This window comes from Lagenorhynchus albirostris, chromosome 6, assembly GCF_949774975.1.
Source record: "Lagenorhynchus albirostris chromosome 6, mLagAlb1.1, whole genome shotgun sequence".
Taxonomy (NCBI): domain Eukaryota; kingdom Metazoa; phylum Chordata; class Mammalia; order Artiodactyla; family Delphinidae; genus Lagenorhynchus; species Lagenorhynchus albirostris.
In genome coordinates, this window is record NC_083100.1 from 53,029,086 (window position 1) to 53,053,725 (window position 24,640).

The following is a 24,640-nucleotide window of genomic DNA, read 5'->3' on the forward strand; positions in this document are numbered from 1 at the left end:
AATCTAATGAATCCAAACCCATGTCTTCAACTAATGTGTCTTAGCACTTAAAATTACATTTTTGTATGTCATTCTTAGAAACTAAAAAATAATAATAATAATAATAATAATGCCTCTAAGATTTCCTTCCCTCCTTCCTTGCTTCCCTTTTTCCTTCCTTCCTTTTTGATTTTCTAAATAACTAAATAAACTTAATTCTTTCGTAAAATCTTTCAGACAATTTACCAAACAATCATATTTTATGTTCAACAACTTGACTTGCCCAATAAAAGTTTCAAGGGCTTCCCTGGTGGCGCAGTGGTTGACAGTCCGCCTGCCGATGCAGGGGACACAGGTTCGTGCCCCGGTCCAGGAAGATCCCACATGCCATGGAGCGGCTGGGCCTGTGAGCCAGGGCCGCTGAGCCTGTGCGTCTGGAGCCTGTGCTCCGCAACGGGAGAAGCCACAGCAGTGAGAGGCCCGCGTACCGCAAAAAAATAAAAAGTTTCAAGTAGGAGAATGTGCACAAGGGCCATAAGAAGTGAGTTCAGATGCTTTCAGATGGAGTGATGCAAGCTTCATCCAGTCATGAAGGCCACTTGTAAATAGAAAGATGCAGACTAGAAATTGTAGAATAACAAACTATTTCAAGCAACGGATCGAAAAAGAATATATAATGTACATGAGGCATGAGTTATATAAGTCACTCTCAAATTTTTGTGCCTCAAAATAACCAAATGCATTAATAAAAATGCCTATTTCCAGAGTCCCCATCCCCAAAGATGGAGCCCAGGAATATGCATTTTTAACAAGTACCAAGGTAGTTCTGAAGCAATTGGTCTATGGACCACACTTCAGGAAACATGAGGTAAGAGTATATATTCTACTCCTAAGAAAAATCTATAATAAAATATTCATTCAAAAATGCCCTATGCCCAAAAGATTTAGCAGAAGATAGGGCAGAAAACAAGGCAGAAAATAACATGCCCTCATGGAACTTATGCTCCTGCCTGTTGAATACAAACAACTGGAAGAAAAACATAGCTACATACAAAAACCTTGATCATTTTTATTATATACTTCATTTCTGATCTTGCCTTTCTATATCCTTTACACAGTATAAAATGTAAACTATGAGAATAACTTAGAAACAAAATTTACTTCATATATTTTTAAATTCATGTCCAGTGATAAGTCTCCAGTGATGAAAGAAAATATAGTAAAATATTTCATTAGTACCTCATTAAATATTATGATAATTTAGAGTTCTATTAAGAGACAGCAGGCCAGAACACCCACCACACTGAATCAGGTTGAACTGAGCTGCTTCACTTGGTTTTCTTGGTAGGTGCGGAATCATGTGGTTTGGGTGAGGGCTTTCATGGGCTTGGATCAGGTGGTTGGGAGCCCTCAACGAGTGACACCTAGGGAGACATTATTGACAACTCAGGAAGTCTGGTGGTTATCTAGTCAATCTTGACCTCTAGAAGCTTTCAGTTGAGCTGGGGGCCCTAAATTTTAAAAATTAGATGACAATAATACTAAGTAATGTGACAGAGAAAAACAAAAACAAAAACTACTTTAGGAATTGTACAAAAGAAGAGATTAGCATAGTCTGGAATAGGAGAAAATATCTTGTGGAATAAATGGCTTAAAATAGGCACTAAAAGACAGATAGAATCTAATAGATAGAGGGGTATCCACTGTGAACACAGTATGAGTACCAGGGGAGGGACCAAATTAGTCTGAAGAGAACTAATAATTTTGGAATTTCAGGAAACAACGTTAGACAGAAAGAATCAATCCAGATAAAAGCAGGCCTGGAGGGACTTCCCTGGTGGCACAGTGGTTAAGAATCCACCTGCCAATGCAGGGGACATGGTTCGATCCCCGGTCTGGGAAGATCCCACATGCCACGGAGCAAATAAGCCTGTGCGCTACAACTACTGAGCCTGCATGCCACAACTACTGAAGCCCACACGCCTAGAGCCCATGCTCTGCAACAAGAGAAGCCACCACAATGAGAAGCCCCCGCCCGCTGCAACTAGAAAAAGCCCATGCACAAATAAATAAAATAAAATAAATTAATTAAAAAAAAACAGGCCTGAAAATCCGGATCAATAGCAGCAATTACTATTTCAGGTTAAAATGAAAATTCAAACAGATGTTGCCAGCATTGGATTTGTAATTCCCATCACTATTCTGATACCAGATAAATCCTAGAATATAAGCTCGGAATCATGAAGAAAAAACTATTATGAGCACAGGCCACCTTATTGCAAGTTGTCCTACTGTCTATTTGGCTAATACAACATTCATTCTCTTACATATGGCCCAGAACTGGGAAGGAAATTTTTCTGTTCAAAATGAACTAATAAAATTTTCCATATATTAGAGAGTGTATTTGTCCCTACAAGTACATCTACTTATACATGAGGGAATTTGAAAAGCCAGTGAGCATATCCAACCATCTCTGACAGAAAAATTATATAACTATGACATCTTGCATACAAATTCAAATGCTTAATGCCAAGGCACTTGTATTTGAATTTCATGTGTTTGAAGAGATGAATACTGTGTGTTCACAGATTCTTTTTATGTTTTTAGAGAATAAAATGGATCGCACATCTATCCACATTCCTTAATTCTTACAAAAGAGATTCCTTGTAAAGATAAAGGCCTTTATTTTGTTTCAGAAGTTACCCAGCAAAGATTTTCATTTGATTGCAAACTATTACCAAATGTTTCCAGCTACTTTGTAAATATATGGCCCTAAGAGATAAGGGAAAAGGGGAAATAAGGGGAGAAATGTGAACAGTCATACGTGGACCTATCCTAAAAGAATCTATAGCTTACAAACGGAAATAAGATACACACAAACATACACTCATGCACACTATAAAGTAAAAGGTGATAAATACAAAAAGATGAAGCAGGATGATATACAAAAAAACTATGGACTTTAAAGTCAACCAACACTGGATCTGATTTTCAGCTCTGCCAATGTGACTTTGGACAAGTTATTTAAACAATCTGGTTTAATTTCCTTTTTTGCTATAGAATGGGTGAAATAGTACATACCTTGTATAATTGTTATGGTGACTAAATAAAGTAATGTGTACATCACATAACTCAGCACCTAGGCCCAAGAATCTGGTCTATAATAATAGTGACTATGGTCATTATAAGAAGAGAACTAATAAAATACCATCAAATTTCACAGCAAGTAGAAATAATTTTAAGAAACACTATAGAGATAAAATTTATAAAACTTGTGGGAGTAAAACTTATTAGAGGTAAGGGGAAGGGAAGGCAAGGTAATGAAAGTTTTGAAGACAAGTATATTAAAAAGTGGTATTGGTGACATTAATAAAAATAAAAACAAGGATGCAGGAGGATGAGGAGATTAACCAATGATGGGAACTGCTGTTTACAGAAAAGGACATCACTATTCTTTACCCATCTTGCATTTAACCAGGTATTTTTCTGATGTTTAGAAATAGAAAGAACATGAAAGTCCTTTTCCCATGGGTCTATTTTAAGCAATTTAAATTACATGTTCAGCAAAAGTGCTTGATACTATAGGAGATGTACTTTTATAAATCTTCACCTGCACAGGCCTCCTCGGACCATGCAGCTGGTTCAGAATCACCTGACTATGCAAGAAAGTGACTTGGACAGATTTGAAAAATCTGGCTGCTGAAGAACAAATCTTATTGTACGTACCCACCTAACCAAAAATGAATCCAAAATTTCCAAATCTATCATACTAAAAAAAAAAAAAAAGACAGTCTTCAAATATAAGATGATGTAAGCTTAGGTTGGAAGCTGTTTGAATGATGAAATCCTCTATTACATGAAGAGATCTACAACAAACAGAAAAACCCTCAGGTGGTTTCACAGAGCACCAGTGACTTTCGACTTGGTAACCTCCAGGAATGCTGAAAAAGGTAAATTAATGAGTAAAAGGATTTTTCTATTCCTTGCAGGTAGGTTCTTGGTCTACATCCAAATCCTTCATATATTTTGCATTCTTTAATTTTTCTTTAGAGGAGCTTAGCACATTTATCTTAAAATTATTCAAAATATAAAGCTACTTTAAAATATTTCCTCCACTGCGTTAAGAGAGAAAACACTCATGTCTGAACAAACCTTAGAAACACATCCAGGAAATAAATGAACTGACTGATTATATGAACAGTTTTTCCCACAGGAAGTTGGCTAACTGGGTTGACTCTGCCAGGTCACAGCAAATAAAGGCAGATCCTACAGCAGACTGTTTAACCTCCAGAAAAAGAAAGTACCTTTTTGAAAACACACTGCATTTATTTAGTCTTTGGAATTCATCCTAAAATAAATATGATCGTTTTCTTGTTTTTCAGCTTTCCTGAAAGTAATATGCATAGCTCTTTCTAACTGTAGTTTTTTGGATAGAGTTCTGAAGCTGTCAGAATCATACCTCTTCCATACTTAAAAATGAAGTAATATAGTCACGGAGCACACATCCATAAAACTATGGGATATAACCCTCCAGCAAGTGTTAAACATTCTTTGGAAATGTGGCTCTATAGGAAAGTTCTCCCCAAGAAAAAATCTCTTATCTCATGTAGTATGTTGAGGAGAGTCCTTTATATTTTGATTTAACATTAACTAGTTCCTTTTTAATACAGAAAATATGAAAAAATAGAATAAAATTGTTTACAATCCCACAGCACACATAACCTCTGGTGATATTAAAAACAGAAAAAACAAGATAAATAATATATGCAAATGGAAAGAAATTTTGAATACTACTGAAAGGTATAAAATTAAGTGTCTCCTTCTCATCCCCAGTTCCAAACCCTTTTTGTAAAGGTGGAAAGTGTTAACAGTTTCGTACACATCCTCCAAGTAAATAATTGGCATATCCACTATACTAATCTTTAAAAATGTTTAGACCAAAGAATCATACAAAACAATTATCATATACTTTGCATTTTTTATATATACCTTGGAGATCTTTCCTAATGAGTATGTATAAGAAAACTGTTCCATTTCTTTAAAAGAGCCAGGTAGTGTTCCAGCATGCGTAAGTCATAATTAATTAAGTGTCCTCAACTGATGAACATTTAGGCTGTGTCCAATTTTGTTTTGTTTTGTTTCATTTTTCAATTACAAACAATACTGCAGTAAACACATTGCACATAATCTGAGGAATAATCATGAGCATATGTGTAGGAAAAATTTCCTAAGTCAATTGCCTGGACAAACAGTATGTTCACTTCAAGTTTTCATAGATATCACTAAATTGTCTTCCAAAAGATAAGACCAATTTATATTCCTAACATCTGTATGATAATGTCTGATTCCTCCTGCCTCACCAGACTTCACCAAGAGATGTTGAGATCCTAACGCCCACTACCTGTGAATATGACTTATTTAGAAATAGGTCTTGGTAGATGATCTATTTCAGATAAAGTATTAGGGTGGGCCCTAATCCATTATGACTATGTCTTTAGAAAAAGGGGAAATTTGACAAGAGACAGGCACACAGGGAGAACGCTATGTGAAGATGAAGGTGGAAATTGGGGTGATGCACTGGGGCAAGCCAAGGAATGCCAAAGATGTGACTGCCTGTGAACCACCAGAAGCTAGGGGAGATACACGGGATAGATGCTCCCCTACAGCCCTCAGAAGAAACCAACAATGCCCACATTGTAAGCAGTTACATCCCTGGAAAGAGAACCAGGCATGGCTTTCTTGACAGAAGAGAAGCCATTGTTGGTTTAAGACATTTGTGACCTAAGCCTGGCCACAATGATTGCCCTTGAACAGGTCTCAGTAAAAATGATCTTAAGGGGACAAAAGAATGCAGAATAAAACGACTGTTATCAGGCAAGAGATGTAACAATAGCAAAGGTACTAATCAGTTGTAAAGACTCCCACTTCTGTTTCCATGGTAAAGATTAGCCCGACTTGCTCAACCACCAGATCAAGGGGAACCTAAGGGAGGATAATGTTGACTTTTTCTGACCCTCTTGACTTCAATCAACTAAAGCTTGGACTCTGTCAACCACCCAAGCCCCTTTGTGAATATGCATGTACCCTTAGCTTAAAACTTCCCCAATTTTACTGTTTGAGGAGACACTAATTTGAGAAAGATCCGTGGTGTTCTCCTTACTTGCTGCAAGTAATAAATCCTTCCTTCTCCCCACCTTTGAGTTGGTTGTGTCTTTTGGCTCAACACCCACCAAGAGGTAAACCCAGTTTTTGAGTAAAAACAACATAATCTGAGACTTCTAACACCTCCAGAACTGTGAGACAATAAATTACGGTTATTTTAAGCCACTCATTTTGTGGTAGGTGAAAATAATATCTCATTTCTTGATTTGCCCTTAGTTTATGCTTTCTTTTCACCGACCCTCAAACTTTTTCATTTTTATGTCCCTCCCAACACCCTAGTGTAGTATCTTGCATGCAATAAATGTTGATAGTAATTTGCTTAGTGAATAATTGCATGCTATAAAAGATAGGCTAGTAAAAGGACAAAAAAATTATACGTGAAATGGTAGGCTACTGTTTTGAGTGGCGTTTCTTTGTGAGTGAAGTTGAGCATCTGATTATATTATTATTGTTCCTTTGTAACTTTTTTTTGGCCTAAAGGTACTTCTTCATAGTCTATGCCTATTATTCAACTGAATTATGCATTTTTATTATTGATTTGTACACATCTATTATAAACAAAAGAAATTGTCAGTTTGTTATGTTTCAAATATAGTCCCAGATTCCAATTTGTTTTTTAATTTAATGAAAGCACTTTATACTAATTCTTTTATATTATAATATTTTTAAGCTGTTATATAGCCAAATCACTCAAACTTTTCCTGTAGGCTTTTGGGGTCTGTGTCTTATTTGGAAACTTCTTTGTACTTTTAACTTATAAATAAATACAAACCTATTTTACGGTTCTAGTTTTTACATTTAAATATTGATTTATATTATATATTCAGTGAAACCATTTTTGTCAAAAAATGTTTCGTAAGGTTCAACATAATGACTTCTTTCTCAGTGGAAGTGAGGTATTTGATCGTTTACTTTTGCTTAATGGCTAGCCAGGTCCCAATACTATTTGATGTACAAACTATTGTTTCTCTAATGACTTTTAAATAAAAACAACCATGATAAATATTTAGGTCAATTTCTGTTTGTTTTTTTTAATCTGCATATTCTTATTTCTAATTCATTTTATTTTTATAATTATAAAATTCATCACCCCTCATAACTATGATAGAGAATATTCCAACATGTTTAGATAAATGTATTATTGCAAATGAACTTAAGAATCAATTGATCAACTTCCCCTTTCCCCTCCCATCTCCCTCTCCAATTAAAAAAGAAAAATGCATTTGGATTTTGATTGAGTTCACACTAAATTTGTATAATTATTGTTGGGAAACTGATATCCTTACAAAACTGAGTCTTCTTATTCAAGAAAAAAATTATTCCATTCTATATAAAAGTCTTTTAATTTCCCTCCAAATTATTTGTTTTCTTAATGTAGTACTTCTTATTTCTTCTTAGATTTATTTCTAGATTATTTTATGATTGTTTTTTTAATTGGCATTAGAAATGAGACCTTTTCTTGTCAACATGTTCGTATTAATGTTAGTTGATTGAAAATTTATTGATTTGGAAATATTGATTTTGTAAGTGACCACTTTGCTGAAGTTTTAAATTTATAATAGTTTTTATGGTGATTCTATTAAGTGGTTCAGGCCACAGTCATATCATCTGCAAATAGCGTTTGCCTCCTTTTCAGTAGTTTTCCTGTTTAATTGCATTACTTTGTACTTCTACAAAACACTAAATAATAGGGCTGATAGGTGTTCTCCTTTTCTTATTTCTGATACTAAAGGGATTCTTTTATCATTTTGCCATTAAACCCTAACTCCAGGGAAAAAAAAGGAGAATGGATAAATTCTAACATTTGATTCTCAGATTCCATAAGCTTAAAATTAATTTTAGAACACTTGCCTCATATGGTTGTTATGAGAATAAAATTTGACACATTTAACAGGCCTGGGCCTCAGTAAGCATTTAATAAATGTTATACACTTCTCTCTCCTGGAAAATTTTAGATGCTTTCAATAATTTTAGGTATCTATTAAAGGAGAATACTATTTTTATTTAAGTAAAAAATATTTGGCTCCAAGATATTCAGGAATAATTAAATCATCACATATTTATTACGCTGCTTTTATGAATAAGACATCATGAAAACTCTGGCATTGTCACTTCCACAAAGCCTTTCTAACCCCATCTCCTGACTACACTGCAGCAACCTTGAATTAGGCTCTCACTACCCCAACTACTAAGTGGTCTCCTATTTTAGTCCACATTGCAATAATAGCAAACCCATTTACAGAGTTTAATATGTACCAGGTATTGTTCTGAGTATTTTACAGATATTAGCATTTAACTCACATACTTTTATTTCCATTTTACAGATGAAGAAACTGAAACACAGAATTAAGAAACTTCCCGAGGTCTTTCAGCCTGAAAATGGTCAAGATGTAAACCCAAGCTGATCCAAGGCTCATACTCATAACAAGCATTTAATGCCCGTCAAAGTACAGCATCCATATTTCTATTCCTCCCTTCATTCAGTATTTGATGTTGATTCTACCTCTTTCACATCTGTTCCCTCATTTCACATTTGTACTTTCCTTTATATTCCTTTATTGAGTATCCTAAAATCAGCCCTGATTAAATTCTTTTAATTGACTGTCATTGTCTCCTAATTAGTCTATTAAACTCCTCTCTGCACACCATTTATCACACATCTCCCTCATTTTATCTGAAGTTCTTCTGCCAGTTTAAAGTTTTTGAAATAGAGTTTAAGTGCAAATTTCTTAATTTGGTATTTATAATGCCCTGTAAATCAGATTCCAATCCACCAAGCCCCCCAAACTATTTCTATGTGTATTTTATGTTTTGTCCAAGCTGAAATATTCCTTGAGAATACCCTACATTTTCCAAACTTTGATTCATTTTATATAGTATTTCCTCTACCAAGAGTGACCTCTCTTTATCTCTCTAGAAATTCTAAGCCATTTTTCAAGGACTCTTTCAAATGTTAACCACTTCAAGTAATCCTTTCTCAAGCCCCAGGCTGAAAGTGGTTTCTCCCTCTTCTCACCCTAGCAATTTGAACTATGCTGGTGGCATGAATCACAATCTATTTTACAGATAGCTATGTGTATACATATGGTCACAGTTTGGGCTGGTGTGTTGATAAAATATTTGTAGAGAAGACTACATTAAAGTATATTTAGGGAGGCTTTTAAGATTGGGTTGAGTTTGGATAGGCAAAGTAGATAAGGAGAGTATTAAAAGAATGAGCAAAAAACAGGAAAAGAATAAGGAGCTGAGACAACTAGAAGGGAAAACTTATATATAAAGGAGAAGCTGGAAATAAGACTGAAAGGTAAAATGGGGTCAGACTATGGAAGACATTTAATTACTTGTTAAATACTTTGATCCTGAACACAGCGGAAGACTTCCAAAAGTTTTACATTTAGGAATGGAGTGCCTATAAGTGGTGTCCTGCGGCGGTTAATATGGTACAGAGTGTAAGATGGATTTGCAAATGGGAAGACTGGAGGCAAAGGAATAACCAACAGTGGAGCTAGGATGAAAATTCAGTGATCTTTCTGGTTAAACTTAAATCAATTCATAGATGTGGTTGGCCAGAGTATATTACTGTATCAAAGAAATTGTCCCAATGCAGCTACTTAACAGTAAAATCTTTCAGCTCAAAAGAACAATATCCCTCTTGGCAAACTATTTTATAATCGAGTTTTCTCTAACAGCAAGGAGAGAGTTTCCTAGCTAGTATCTATTGTTAATAAAGGCCTACACTTGCACAGTTCTCTCTTTTCATTCCAATCCCTAGAAACACATTTCCGCATCTCCTTAATGGGAAAATGGAACCAATATTTGTAGAGCGATTATTAGGTTTCGCATTTAATCTTCACAACAAGGCTACAATTTGGATATTATTTTCCCCATTTTACAGTTGTGGCACAGGAGTCTCAAAGCGATTAGGTAATTTACATAAGAAAACAGAACTGGTACGGAGCAAGAACAAAAATGTGATTGCAGGTCTGGATACTAAAAGTCTCCTCCGCTTTCAAGTCCACTATGCACTCTCCTCTAAAATGTGGGCCACTCTTAGACACACTGGATAGTATGCTTGACAGAACTTGCATAAGAAGTTCTATATGACACTGATTCTAGGGAAACAGGCCCATCATCAACAATTTAACAAACGCCCTTACTCATTACTTGTAGAATTACAGAAGGAGTAAATTAATTTGTTCTATAGTAGTTCACTTCCTTATGAATAGAGAAAAGGAAAAAAGTGACACTTTACTAACTTTTTAAAATTCCCTTTGAGTAATTCACCTTCAAAAATCTGAATTATTTATTTTCAGTTAATGTAAACACCCCAACTTTTAAAGATGAAGTTTCACACAGTGGGTAGCACAGTGTTTTAGAGCTCTCCATCATTACTGAGAGTTTTCTGTTACAGTGTGACCTCCACAGTAGCCAGCCTCCAAGACGGCCCCCAGTGAGCCTCGCCGTCTGGCACTCTTGCCCCCATGGAGTCCCCTCTCACATTGCATGAGGATTCGTCTGTGTGACCCACAGAATACAGCAGGTATGTTCCTCCAAGACTAGGTCATAGGAATATTGTGGATCTGCCTCTCTCTCTGGGATCGTTTGCTCTGGAGAAAGTCAGGTGCCATGTCATGAGTAAGCCCACATGATGAAGAGCCTGCTATCAACCACAGGAGTGACCATGCGAGTAAATCCTCAGTCCAGGCAAGCCTTCAAATGACTGATATCCCTGCTGTGTTTGGACTGCAATCTCATGAGAGACACCAAGCCAATCCACCCAGAAATCCAGCCATTTCAGAATTCCTGACCTATAAAAACTGAATTTCCCAGTTGGTCTTCTTGACCTACTTTAAAACCTAGAAACACAGAACTGTTTGAAGTTAATATCTTACAGTTATCTGTGTGTGTGTATGTGTGTGTGTGTTTAACAGTCATAGCTAATATTTATTTACCATCTATCAGGCACTCCACAAGCATATTCTACTTTAATCCTCACACAACGCTGAGATAGGTCCTATAATTATCCCCATTTTAAATGAGTAAAGTAAAACTTAGAGGTGTTGATGAACTTTCTGAAGTTCAAACAGGCATTATATGATGGGACTGAGAAATGCTTGAGTCCAGACTTATAACTGCTACATTAAATTACTTTAACGATATTGTTCTGGCTACTATTACAGCATAAAAAAATTACCCTTAAGTTTAGCAGCTAAAAAAATTTTTTATTTTGCTCAGATTTTATAGGGCTCAGCTAGGCAGTTCTCACTTGTAGTGTCATGTGGTTATAGACAGATTTTGGCTGGGGCTGTAGTCATCTGAATCTCAACTGTGTTGGACATCCAAGATAGATCAACTTACATGGCTGTCAGTTGATGCTGGCTCTTGGATAGAAATGGGTTGTCAACCAGAACATCCACTCATGGACTCTCCAGCATGACAGCCTCAGAGTAACTGGACTTCTTACAGGAGGACCTTTCCCCCCAAACGAGAATCCCAAGAAAACCAGACAAAAGCTACATGGCCTTTTCAGACTTAACCTTGGAAATTACACAGCATCACACACCTGTTGCATTCCTTGGTTATAAGTGAGTGACTAAGTCGGTCCATATTCAAGGGAAGAGGACATAAATCCCACATCTCAATGGGAAAAGTATCAAAGGAATTGTGAATACGTTTAAACCCACCACAGACATTAGTTGGATGGATATTTGGATGCAGTGTCTCTTTTTGAAATTTGCTTCTAATGAAATCTAATGAAAGTTAAAATAGTCTGGATCATTGATCATAAGTACAGATGAGATTTTATGATTAATTGTGAATAACATTTGCTATAAGAAAAATTAAACTAATAATACTTGTTGATTTTCTTAATTAAGGCAGTCTAATTTGTAAGCATGCATGCATGTAGAAAAACCATAACATGGAGGACATGATTTAACCTTGAGTCAGATCTTTATAAACAATATTTAAATATAAAAGCAATAACAGTAAAATTTTCATTAATAGATTACTGACAATTACTACATTTATTCATCATTTCTTTTTACATTAACAGGTTGTATTTATATTTTTGAGGGGAAATGAATATCTGGATGAGTTGTCATTTACAATTTTGCACCCAGTTCCAGTGTGGGGATTTTTTTGCAGACACCACCAAGCAAGTGGAATTGCAGGACATGAGCTGGGTGTTCTACAATTCAACTCATTTCTGACACTATCTACCTAGAGATAGCATCATTTCCCACAGATTAAGGACTCAGTCCTACAAGCTTGTGCTTCTCCCATCCTCACCCCACTTCAGAGGCCAGTCACAAGTCCAGGTTTTCACCTGGGCTTCTGACCTACTGGCTATAGATCAGAGGTTCCAATGACCTCTTCCTCAGGTTTGATTAATTTGCTAGAGAGGCTCACAAAACTCAGAGAAACATTTTACTTCCTAGATTACCAGTTTATTATAAAAGGATGTGACGCAGAAACAGCCAGATAGAAGAGATGCATAGGGTAAGGTATGGGGAAAGGGCGCAGAGCTTCCGTGTTCTCTCCTTGAGTGCCACTCTCCCCACATCTCTGTGTGCTCTCTGGATGCTCTCTGAACCCTGACCTTTTGGGTTTTTATGGAGGCTTCATTAGATAGGTATGATTGATTAAATCATTGGCCATTGGTGACTGAATTCAATCTCCAATCCCTTTGCCTCCCAGGAGTGAGGGGATGAGACTAAAAGTTATAAGCCTATAATCATATGGTTAGTTCCCCTGGCAATCAGCCCCCATCCTTAGGTTAGCTAGGGGCTTCCAAAAGTCACCTCATAAACTTAATAAAAGACAACTTTCCATGTGTAGGAAATTCCATAGGAGCTATGTGCCAGGTACCCAAAGAAGACCAAACATATTTATTACTATAAATCACAATAATAATTGTTCAACATTGTACATGTGTGTGAGAGGAAAAGGAAGGGAGGGGAAAAAAAGTGGAGAGAAAAATAGGTAGGGATTAAAAACAAAAGATTCGGTCCAAGAGTTGGCAAACTACACAGACCAAATCCAGCTTGCCTATTTTTGTTTTCGTATGGCCTGTGAGATAAGAATAATTTTCACATTATAAATCTTTTTAAAAATACAAAGAAAGATAATGTTCAATGACCTGTGAAAACTAAAGAAATTAAAATTTTAATGTCTATAAATAAAGCTTTATTGGAGCACAGCCAAGCTCACTCATGTACATATCGTCTATGGCTGCTTTAGAGCTACAACAGCAATGTCAAGCAGTTGTGACAGTACCCGTGTGGCCCATACTACCTAAAATATTTACTATGCTACTCTTTACAGAAGAAGTTTACCAGCCCTGATTTAGACAAAATGAGAATCAGAGTAAAAGAGAATGGGAATAATAGGTGAAGTTTTTATTCTTAGCATAAAACACTGTGGGTCACACAGAGACCATTATAATGCTGAGAGAAGTAAGTTTGTCAACATTTTAGTAAATTAATAGGAGTTGTGAAAGGAAAATCAATATGGAGTTGGTATTGCCAAGAGTATGCTCTAGAATGGAGCCAGGAGGCCATTTAGGAAGTATAACTTAGGCACATCTCAGCCTGGATGGAATTTAACCTTTGACCACTTATTGTCCTAATGAAGGCATCCAGAACAACTGCCAGAAACGCAAGATACTTATCAGACCCTTACCCTGAAGCAACTCATGACAACCATCCCTTAAGGACAAATATTTCTTTCCTTGTTTCAGAGTACAAGCTCATGGCTTTGCCTTTACAAGCCCCTGCCTCTTTCTTCGCCAGAACATTTTCAGTTTTACTCAAATCTGTGTCTCCTGAATTGCAATTCTTAAGACTCTAAATGAACTCCTTTCTTATGTGCAGTCTTCTGTGGGTTTTTTTGGCTGACAGAGTATAAAAAGTTTTCCTTCCTGACTTTATACCTGTGATGCTTCCTGACTTTATACCTGTGATGCTGACTTTATACCTGTGATGTTAGAGTATTTGCCCTGCACATCTATGCCACTCTGCCAATGTAAAGCTGCAAATGTAGGGCTTCCCTGGTGGCGCAGTGGTTGGGAGTCTGCCTGCCGACGCAGGGGACGTGGGTTCGTGCCCCAGTCCGGGAAGATCCCACATGCCGCGGAGCGGCTGGGCCCGTGAGCCATGGCCGCTGAGCCTGCGCGTCTGGAGCCTGTGCTCCGCAACGAGAGAGGCCACAACAGTGAGAGGCCCGCGTACCGCAAAAAAAAAAAAAAGCTGCAAATGTAAACATACATCTTCAATAACTATAATTTAATTTTCCATAGTTACAAATCAGAGGCTATAACAAGCAGATTTTTCGTGAATGTATGTGTGCCACAGATGTGACAGTTCAGAGAGAATAAAGCTGGGTATGTACTTTCCATTGTACTCTTTTATTTATTTAATACCATACTGTAAAGTATTAAAAAGACAGGTGCTCTTTGCCGCCTAGTTTCTGTTGTTCTTTTGGCTATCACTAGCAGAGGATCAACGTGCTGACAGGTAGCTACTACAAACTACAGTTTTAGCCAGGGACTCGTGAAGCTGGAACGTTGGAGAGCTGGACTGTATACATTTTTCTTTAGCTAGAGAAATAGATGCCAGCAAGAAACCTTAGTCTGTATTCCCCATCTAATAGACATTTCCAATCGTAAGCTAAATAACACAAGAACAGCAGCTTAGGTACAATAAATGCAGAGTCTTTCACCTCTAAGCTAAACTGAATTTAATCTACCCTGAATGACATTCCAGTTTTATCTTCTATAGAAAATCAATCATTCAACGGCTTTTCAGGGTTGGCTATTGAGTCCATAAGAGTGAATGGGATTACCCAAGGAGAGTGACAGGCTGGGGACAGAATATGCATGTCTCATGACATCACACCTGGGTCCAAGCTCCAACAGCTGGGGCATGGACAGGGACGAGCAAAAGCGACCTCAAGCTACAGAACACTAAAATCTACAGAAAGCTCTAGGAGCCAAGAGATTTCCAAAAATCAATACCCAGGTGAGATAACTAGACATCAAGTGCCTCCCGATATGATGTACCTATAGCAGCCAAAAATGTTTAAACTAACCCTAATCAAGCTTTTAACATCTAACTCTCAGTTATGAAGAAATACAGGGACTAGAGAATAATGAATATCATGAGGAAAAGTCTGACAAAATCAGAATATGAAATTTTCTATAAGAAAATTGGCCTATCTTGGAAAAGAATATTGGGACAGGGTGGAGGGAGGAAGGAGGAGAACTATTATAGATTAAAAGGAATTTAAGAGATATAATTTAAGAGATTTACATGTAATACACAGTCCTTAATTATATCTTGATTTAAAAAATACAATTAGATATTCTGGGAGAAAATGGGGGGAAATTTGAATACGTGGCTACGTAGGAGAATGTGCTTTTTTAAATTTAGAAATGTATACTACAATGTTTAGGCAAATTCTCCCAGATCTATAATTTACTTTAAAGTAGTTTAGCCGTTGCTGTATATAAAAAGGAAACAATATCATATCCATATGGAAGTAGTAGTTATATGTGTATTAATTCTACTTTTCTGTATGATTGAAAATTTTACTACAAAATGTTCTTTTAAAAAAACAAACAAAAACCTTTCTGGGCAAAGGAGGGGATAAGCCATATAGCAGCCTTATCAAAGCACTGATCTAAGGGTTTACACTAGAGTGACAGAATCCAACTAAGCCACACACAAAAAAATAGGGCAGAGAAAGCTGATTTGGAAAAGAAAGTGGAAGACAGGACCTCGAGTGATACCCTGATATGCTTGCACATAACCACGTGGTCTTTACATTCCTTGAACAGCTCTCATCCATGGCATAGGAGTTGATAGCATACCAGGCATGTTCACAAAGAAAACTGAGCCTTTGACCCCTGCCCCCTGACCCTCTTTCCCCTGTTTGCAAATTTCAGCTACTGGCCTTCCTGATAATCTCCTAATGGGACTATACTGATTTTTTGCATGAGTCTTTAGTTATGCACCTCCTTCACCTTTTATATATATTTTTTAAATCTCATCAGAAGGTTCTGTGGACAGGAGCATCACTTTCTTCATTTGTTTCCATCTCTTTTAACTCGTATGGATTTTTTCTTTTGTATTTTGAAATTTGTTTCTGATAGCACTCAAACTCTGAAGATATTTTGCTTTCAGGCTACAAGAGTATACTCATCTTACCTTTTATTTGGAATCTGCCCTCCTAAAACCAAGACACTTCTCTCTGTCCGCGGTGCCCCTTCCAGGACTGCATGAGGACTTAGAGGGCAGCAGTCCTTCTGACTCAAGTTCTAGGACTTCCAATTCAATAGCCAAGTCTTCTTCATGGCCCAGAATTAGGTTCAGAGTAGCAGCTTCCAAGTTTCTAACTCTGATTTCTGTAAAGTTAAATAATCAATAAAAGAAGTAAAGAATTTAGCATTGGGTATTATTTAACTCAGGTAATGCAACAGAAATCCAAAATTAATCCCTAAAATTAATATTGCTTCTGTGATCTGTGGAAAGAGTAAGACTTCCTTTCTTTTTTTTTAGCAAGGTAACTTTTTTTTGGCTGCATTGGGTATTCATTGCTGCACAGGGGCTTTCTCTAGCTGTGGCGAGCGCTTCTCATTGTGGTGGCTTCTCTTGTTGCAGAGCACGGGCTCTAGGCGCATAGGCTTCAGTAGTTGTGGCACTTGAGTTCAGTAGTTGTGGCTCGTGGGCTCTAGAGTGAAGGCTCAGTAGCTGTGGCGCACAGGCTTAGTTGCTCCTCAGCGTGTGGGATCTTCCCAGACCAGGACTTGAACCCATGTCCCCTGCACTGGCAGGCAGATTCTTAACCACTGTGCCACCAGGGAAGCCCCCAAGACTTCCTTTCTTCTACTTGGCCCTTACATTTATCCACTTATCCTCACTTAAATGATCTATTATTATATCCTTGATTTTCCCAGGTATTCCTTTATAACATACTTCCTTACCCCATTTATCTTCTGCTGGCTTTTGGCAAAGTTTTCCCAAAAAATAAGAAATTGAGTTGGAATTAGAGAATAGAAATTGGACTTCCTGTGAGAGCTGACTCCACTCTGTCACACTGCTTTCCTTCTAACCACAAGGAAGAATAGGTTGGTGAGAGAAGAGACTTCTATTAGAAAGCAACTATTAGCTCCTATTAGTGAGGAAGGGGGCTCAGCCATATTTCCTAAGGGATTAGGTTTAGGAATAATGAATTAAACCCCAGCTTCTACTAGATCAGTCTTGGTGGAAATAAGCCAATGAAGAGACTTGGGGGACAGGGGGACAGGGGTGGGCAAAACTAAAAGAGAAATAAGTCTTAATCACAGGTGTGACAGTTACAGGGTTGCAGAACCTGAAGCCAATGGGTGCTTCTGGCTTTCTTCTAAGACTGGGCCTCAGAAGCAGTCAAACCATTGTCCAAACAGAGTCACCACCAGCACATTCAATGCTGGCTAACTCCATTCAAGGGAGGATGCCCGGCACAAAAGAATGCCATGGCCTGGAACCAGTATTGATTCTACTAGTTAGTTATTTGTCAACCTTACCCACAATACACAGGAATCTATATTTAAAAGCCTGTGTAGTAGGACTGCTTATATTAGATTAACCCATTTGTAGGGTAAGGGGGATTCTCCATAGATGCCTTTTTTCATAAAGGGCAACTTCATATGCTTCAACCTATAAAACAGAAGAGTGGGACAAGCATTTTAGGGAGAGTATGGAAACATGTCAGGTAAGGCTATAGTAGAAGAAAGCATGTAGCTACCCTAAATGAGTAGAAAATACTAGGTTCATATTAATTCTTGAGGTATTAAGAAACGTTAAAACATTATCGCAGAGCCAGGTTAGTGATTTAGGGAAATCCTGAAAGAGAAAGAATCCAGATGGCTAGAAATGGTAATGTTCAATCAGAGAAGAAGAAAAGAATAGGGAAGCTATAGATGGGGATATTTAGCAAAATCTAAATATTCAATAACTGATTATTATACAGTTAGTTTGTGAATATTTATAAACAATGCAGTGATTGCTAAAGCAACTGTATATTTTGAACCAACAGCCAAATCATACCTAACAGTGAAACAAGACAGAAGAGATAATTTAGAAACAATAAGTCTGGAAAACTGAATACAAAATTTTCATTATTTCCAGATGATATAATTGTATAATCAGATAATTATAATCAATTGAAAACTCATTTTAATTAATAAGGCAGTTCAGTAAATTAGCTAAATAAAAGATAAATAAAAATCAATAGCTTTTCTACATTTTGTCAACCACCATTAGACATTTTAATAGAGGCAAATTCAGAAAGATGGCACCTGGCTAGTAATGCATGAATCAGCCTTGTGCAGTTTCCAAAAGAAATAGCTATGAAAATTCAGAAAAAGATGAAACTCTTAACAATGCTGAAAATTAACACTATAGGCCAACTACTGTGGGAATTGTGAAAAACTGGCACTAATTACAAGAACTATTGAGATCAAATGGCTATTGTAACTTGTGACCAAGTCATATACATACTTAGCATTATTCATCTTTTATAGTTGAGCAGTCAAGCAATAGTGCTTCATTTTTTTAACCTAAACAATTATAAAAATATAGGGTCAGGCATATTTTAAAATTAAAGGTTAAAAACTAGTAAAATGTAAAACAATGTAAAACGTGAAAATAATTCGAAGAGAAACAAACATAGCAACAATAAAAAAGTTGTCCACATAGCAAAAGACAGATGAAAGGGAAGAAGAAAAAGAAGGAGGAGGAGCAGTGGTGGGATGGAGGCAAAAAGTGAAGCGCAGGAATAAAGACGCAGACCTCCTAGAGAACGGAGTTGAGGTTATGGGGAGGGGGAAGGGTGAGCTGTGACAGGGCGAGAGAGAGTCATGGGCATATACACACTAACAAACATAGTAAGGTAGATAGCTAGTGGGAAGCAGCCGCATGGCACGGGGATATTGGCTCGGTGCTTTGTGACAGCCTGGAGGGGTGGGATAGGGAGGGTGGGAGGGAGGGAGACGCGGGAGGGAAGACATATGGGAACATATGTTTATGTATGACTGATTCACTTTGTTATGGGGCAGAAACTAGCACACCATTGTAAAGCAATTATACCCCAATAAAGATGTTTAAAAAAAAAAATTAAAAAAAAAAAGTGAAGCAAAAATAGAAAATGTAAAACAATATGGAAACAGCAGGTAAAACACTCAATTATGGCAATAAGTAAAAATGGGTTAAAGACAAAGTCTCCAGTAATGAACCTTAAACAAAATACAGCCACACATTGTTTATAAGAATCACACTTAAGAAAATGTGACCAAAAGAAAAAAAACATTAGACATCTAAGCATGTGGAAATGTTTCTCAAACACAAAAAGATGCAAAAATTAAACAATTGCAAAGTGATGCAAATGCAAAGATAATTAGCAAGTGAAATAATAGTATATTAAAAATAAGAAAAAAGTATAACTAGCATGAACCATTATGTATTAATTAAAAGCAACAGAATGTACAAGTGTAACTGAGCAACACCCTGTGGGGTCTTCCTGGGACAGACCCCCACCCCAGGTCCTCTGCCTGCGTTTTGTTTGTAGAAAAACTGAAGTCTCCCAGGCCACCCCTGAGTCACAAAAGCCTGGCTGATGAATTAATTACTAAAAAGATGTGAACAAAAATAACATTTGGGAGAACTGGTAATTATTTAAACAGTAAATCAGCCATATAGTAGTCACAGGTTCTTTAATTCCTCCCTGAAATACACAAATAACAGCGTCTGACGCACATTCCTCTAGATAGAAAGATGAGAAAGAACATAAGTAAATTAAGTCTTAAGTAAATTAAGACCTAAGTAAATTAGACTATAGAAAGTTGAAAGAGTCCATCCTCTCACCCTAACAACCAAAACAAACCAAATAAGCTGAAAAATCAAAAATTTTAAGTGAATCAGAAATCTGAATGTGGCACATGAAAAGATTCTCAATATCACTAATTATTAGAGAACTGCAAATCAAAACTACAATGAGGTATCACCTTACACTGGTCAGAATGGCCACCATGAAAAAAATCTATAAACAATAAATGCTGGAAAGGGTGTGGAGAAAAGGGAACCCTCCTGCACTTTCAGTGGGAATGTAAATTGGTACAGCCACTATGGAGGACAGTATGGAGGTTCCTTAAAAAACTAAAAATAGAACTACCATATGACCCAGCAATCCCACTCCTGGGCATATACCTGGAGAAAACCATAATTCGAAAAGATACATGCACTCCAATGTTCATTGCAGCACCATTTACAATAGCCAGGACATGGAAGCAACCTAAATGTCCATCAACAGAGGAATGGATAAGAAGATGTGGTATGTATATACAATGGAATATTACTCAGCCATAAAAAAGAACAAATAATGCCATTTGCGGCAACATGGATGGACCTAGAGATTGTCATACTGAGTGAAGTAAGTCAGACACAGAAAGACAAATATCATATGATATCGCTTATTTGTGGAATCTAAAAAAAAGAGTACAAATGAATTTATTTACAAAACAGAAGTAGAGTCATGGATGTAGAAAACTCATGGTTACCAGGGGATAAGCGGCGGGGGAGGGATAAATTGGGAGACTGGGATTGACATAGACACACTACTATATATAAAATAGATAACTAGTAAGAACCTGCTGTATAGCACAGGGAACTCTACTCAGTACTCTGTAATGACCTATATGGGAAAAGAATCTAAAAAAAAGAGTGGATATATGTATATGTATACATATATGTATATGTATTCACTTTGCTGTATACCTGAAACTAACATTATAAATGAACTATACTCCAATAAAAATTAAAAAAAAAAGAAATCTGAGGATAAGCATACAAAGAAACCTGAATGAATTAATTCAAGAAATGAAAAAGCCCTTCTTAGGAGAAAAGAGACCACAGCTGCTTTTATTCCAGGCATAGTGTCAAGAATGAGGACAAATGTAAAAGATGTGTTTAAGGAGGAATGCCACATGGAATTATACATGCAAATTCAAAGAAGCCCCAGCCACAGAGTGTATCTGAACCCATATGCCACCATTTCCCATAGTTCTTCACCTGGTACAAAGATAATTCCCCAGTAACTCAGAAAGCTGGTAGTCAGAATATAAAGGAGAAAAAAAATCATCAAGAGTTTGGAAAGCTGGTGGCTCACCTATAAAGCACCAAGGAATTTCTGGAATCTTGCCAGTGCTTTGTCGCCAAACATTATTGAAGGAAAAGTCCTGACCCTACCGTAAGATGTTTGAATCAAACAAAAGCTAAAAAAAATTAATTAGTAACTGATCAGCTCAACAACAACAGATGACCACATTAACTTAGCTGTCACTCTAGCAGTGTGGCCAAAGAAGTAGCATATTCATTTAGGAGGTAAATATTAACTTCAGTGTCTAGTATCCTTTTACGCACAATCGCCTCTATGCAATCAAACATTATGAGACACACAAAGAAGCATGAAAATGTGGCCTGTGATCAGGATAGAAAAGTATCTCTATATAGAAGACCCAGAGATGGCTCAAAGGTTGGAATTATTAGACGGGGACTTTAATAAAATGCTAACAGCTCCAGGGGAAAATGTGGACAACATGCATGAAGAGACAGAATTTCAGTAATCAGTTGCAAGCTGTTAAAAAAAATGCTAGAAATGGAAAATACTATATCAGAAATGTTGACTGAATATATGAGTAAACATTCTTACCTTATCTTAGAGGAAAAGCATTCAGCCTTTGACCATTAAGTATTAAGTTAATTGCAGGGTTGGGGGAGAGGGGTGCAAGTTTTTTTTTTTTTTTTTACATGTCTTCATATTGAAGAAATATGCTTTTTGTTGGGAGTTCATTTTATTATGAATAAGGGATGAATTTTGTCACATGTTTTTCTGCATCAATTTGGACAATTTAGTTGCATCAGAAGTGGCATTCTCTAGAACAATCCTGACTCACTAAAGCATGGTGAAAGCATTATTTGGGAAAAGGATGAGGGGGCAAGGACTGATGAATCTTTACTGCTGAGATAGCTCCCAAGTTACCTGTAACATGAAACAGCAGTTGCGCCATCACTTACAGAGGTGAAAGTCACCAGTGGAATTTAGAAATGATAGACCCAACACGCAAGCAGTTGGCTCACTGGACACATAAAAAAATGAAAAGTCATGACAAACAAGCTAAATATACAATCCCTTTGGTTATTTTTGTCTGCAATAGCTAAAATCAAAGTAAAGCAAAATGTTAAGGTGAATTCTGGTGCGACATTATGCTCAGATTTTGGTCTCTAGCCTTAGGGCCACTATGCAAAGGAAAGTTTATGCTGGAAAAACAAATAGCAGTTCTACAACTTCTGGTCACCAAAACGACAGTCAAGGCTGTGGAGGGACAAAAAACTACCGAAATCAGAAAATATAATGTGAAGGACTTATCTCATTTTGTGAATCGATGTCATCAGGTTCTTGAAGAACGTTTACTAAATTGATTGTGAGAGCAAAAAACTTAAGGGTAGGTTTTTTGTTTTTTGTTTTTTTTTTGATTTCGTACATTGCAGAATGGAGGAGCATGTTTGAGTGGATGCAAGACCCAAATCTCACTATCGAACAATCACAGATGACGGTATAGTTTCTCTAGGAGGAAAGGCCCCAAAAAGAGCTGACAAGCAGACCACATGGGGCCACTACTGGTGACCCTGGGAGGCTATAAGTGGGTCCTACAGGAATGAACAGTTACTCTAGACAGAGATTTGCATAGCTGGTGGCAAATGCAAGTGCTCAAAACACTATAAAAGAACTGAGACAGAACTTACTATACCAATTTGGACCACCAAATTATATTCCTTTAGACCAAGAGCACAGTATACAGCCAATAGTCTGAGAATAATTTAATGATAACTCATAAAATGTAGCAATGGTTTTTAAATCTGCATTTTGAAACTTGTGATAAACACCTACATAACTATGATAAAGGAAAACATACAATTTTTTTAACTGGAAAACCTGCTTCATTTTAATATAATTCTTCATTTATTTGTTCTCTATATTCATCTTAAAATCCTCATAAATTGCATCTTCTCCATAAGCTACTTGGTGTCTACAAAAGTAGCATACAGCAAATGCACAAAAATCTGTAAAGGTAGTGAACATGATAGTGTTGATGACAATAGCTGATGTGTAGATAAAAAGTACGTAGCTAATTAAAAACTTCATTTCCATTTCATTATAAAAGAGTATCTAGGAACAATGAGAACAAAAGAAGAAAAGTTAACAGAAAAAAATATTGGGATTTTTAAAAGCAAGATCCAAAAGGAAGGTGGGAAAGAAAGCAAAAGAAAGAAATCACTTAACAAAACCATTCAGTAAAACATGTAATAAGAATCAGGAAATGCCTAAGGCACTGATACAGCAGCAATTAGAGCCACCTCTTCCATTAACATTCTATTTGATGCCTCAGGGAGTCTCAACTCACATTCCTGGGAGCCATCACTCTTGAAGGTTGGTTTACTTATTGTCTTGCCCTTTTTTCTTTTAGAATTATTAAACTCTCTATCAATGGTATTAAAACAAAATGTCTAACATGGACAAGAAATTGCTTGTAGCAAGAATTTGATTGTTCTGTGAATGGAGTACTTAATTATTTTGATTTTGATTGAGTACGGGGTAAGATGAATAGGCCTTGCCATTTTACATAAATTCATTAATAACAGATACCCATTCCTTTATATTCAACAAATGCCCCCATTTTGTGCATTTTTGCCTGTAGTTCTTGATACGATGGTAGTGATGAAAGAAGTACCAGAGAAACTACAGGCCTCTCCAAGGCCAAGAGCATCCTGGGATATAGTCATCTGTGTTAAAGCTGGAAAGGATGTAAGAGTTTATCTGTTTTAATTTCCTCATTTTGACACAGGAAAAGCTTCAAATCCATTGAGGCTCACCCAGAATCACACAGGTGGTTAGTGCAGATCTAGAGTAAAGCCACAATCTCCTCACTACATTTTTGCTACTCCCCGCTCTCTACATTTCATAATCCATCATATTCTATATCAGACTAGGAATCAATTTGTATTAGTTGGGGTTCTCCCAAGAAACAGAGCCAATAGGATGTGTACATAGAAAGAGATTTCTTATAACGAATTGGCTCGCATCATTATGGAGGTTGGCAAGTCCAAAATCTGCAGTGTGGGCTGGTAGCCTCAGATCCAGGAGAGCCGCTGGTGCAGGGTAAGTCCAGAGTTAAGGGAAATTCACACAAGGATCTTAAAGACATATCTACCTTAAGAAGTCACACAGGAAGCTTTTGTTCAGGTCTCAAAGTGTGTGGACAGGGGATGAATTTACAGATATCAAAATTCCACCAGTATAATTCTGACTAGGATTTTATATTTAAGACAACAATAAAATTATTTAAATGTAAGATTTATTATTTATGAGCTTCCATTCCTGTCTTCTGATTCATTTGGCTTTC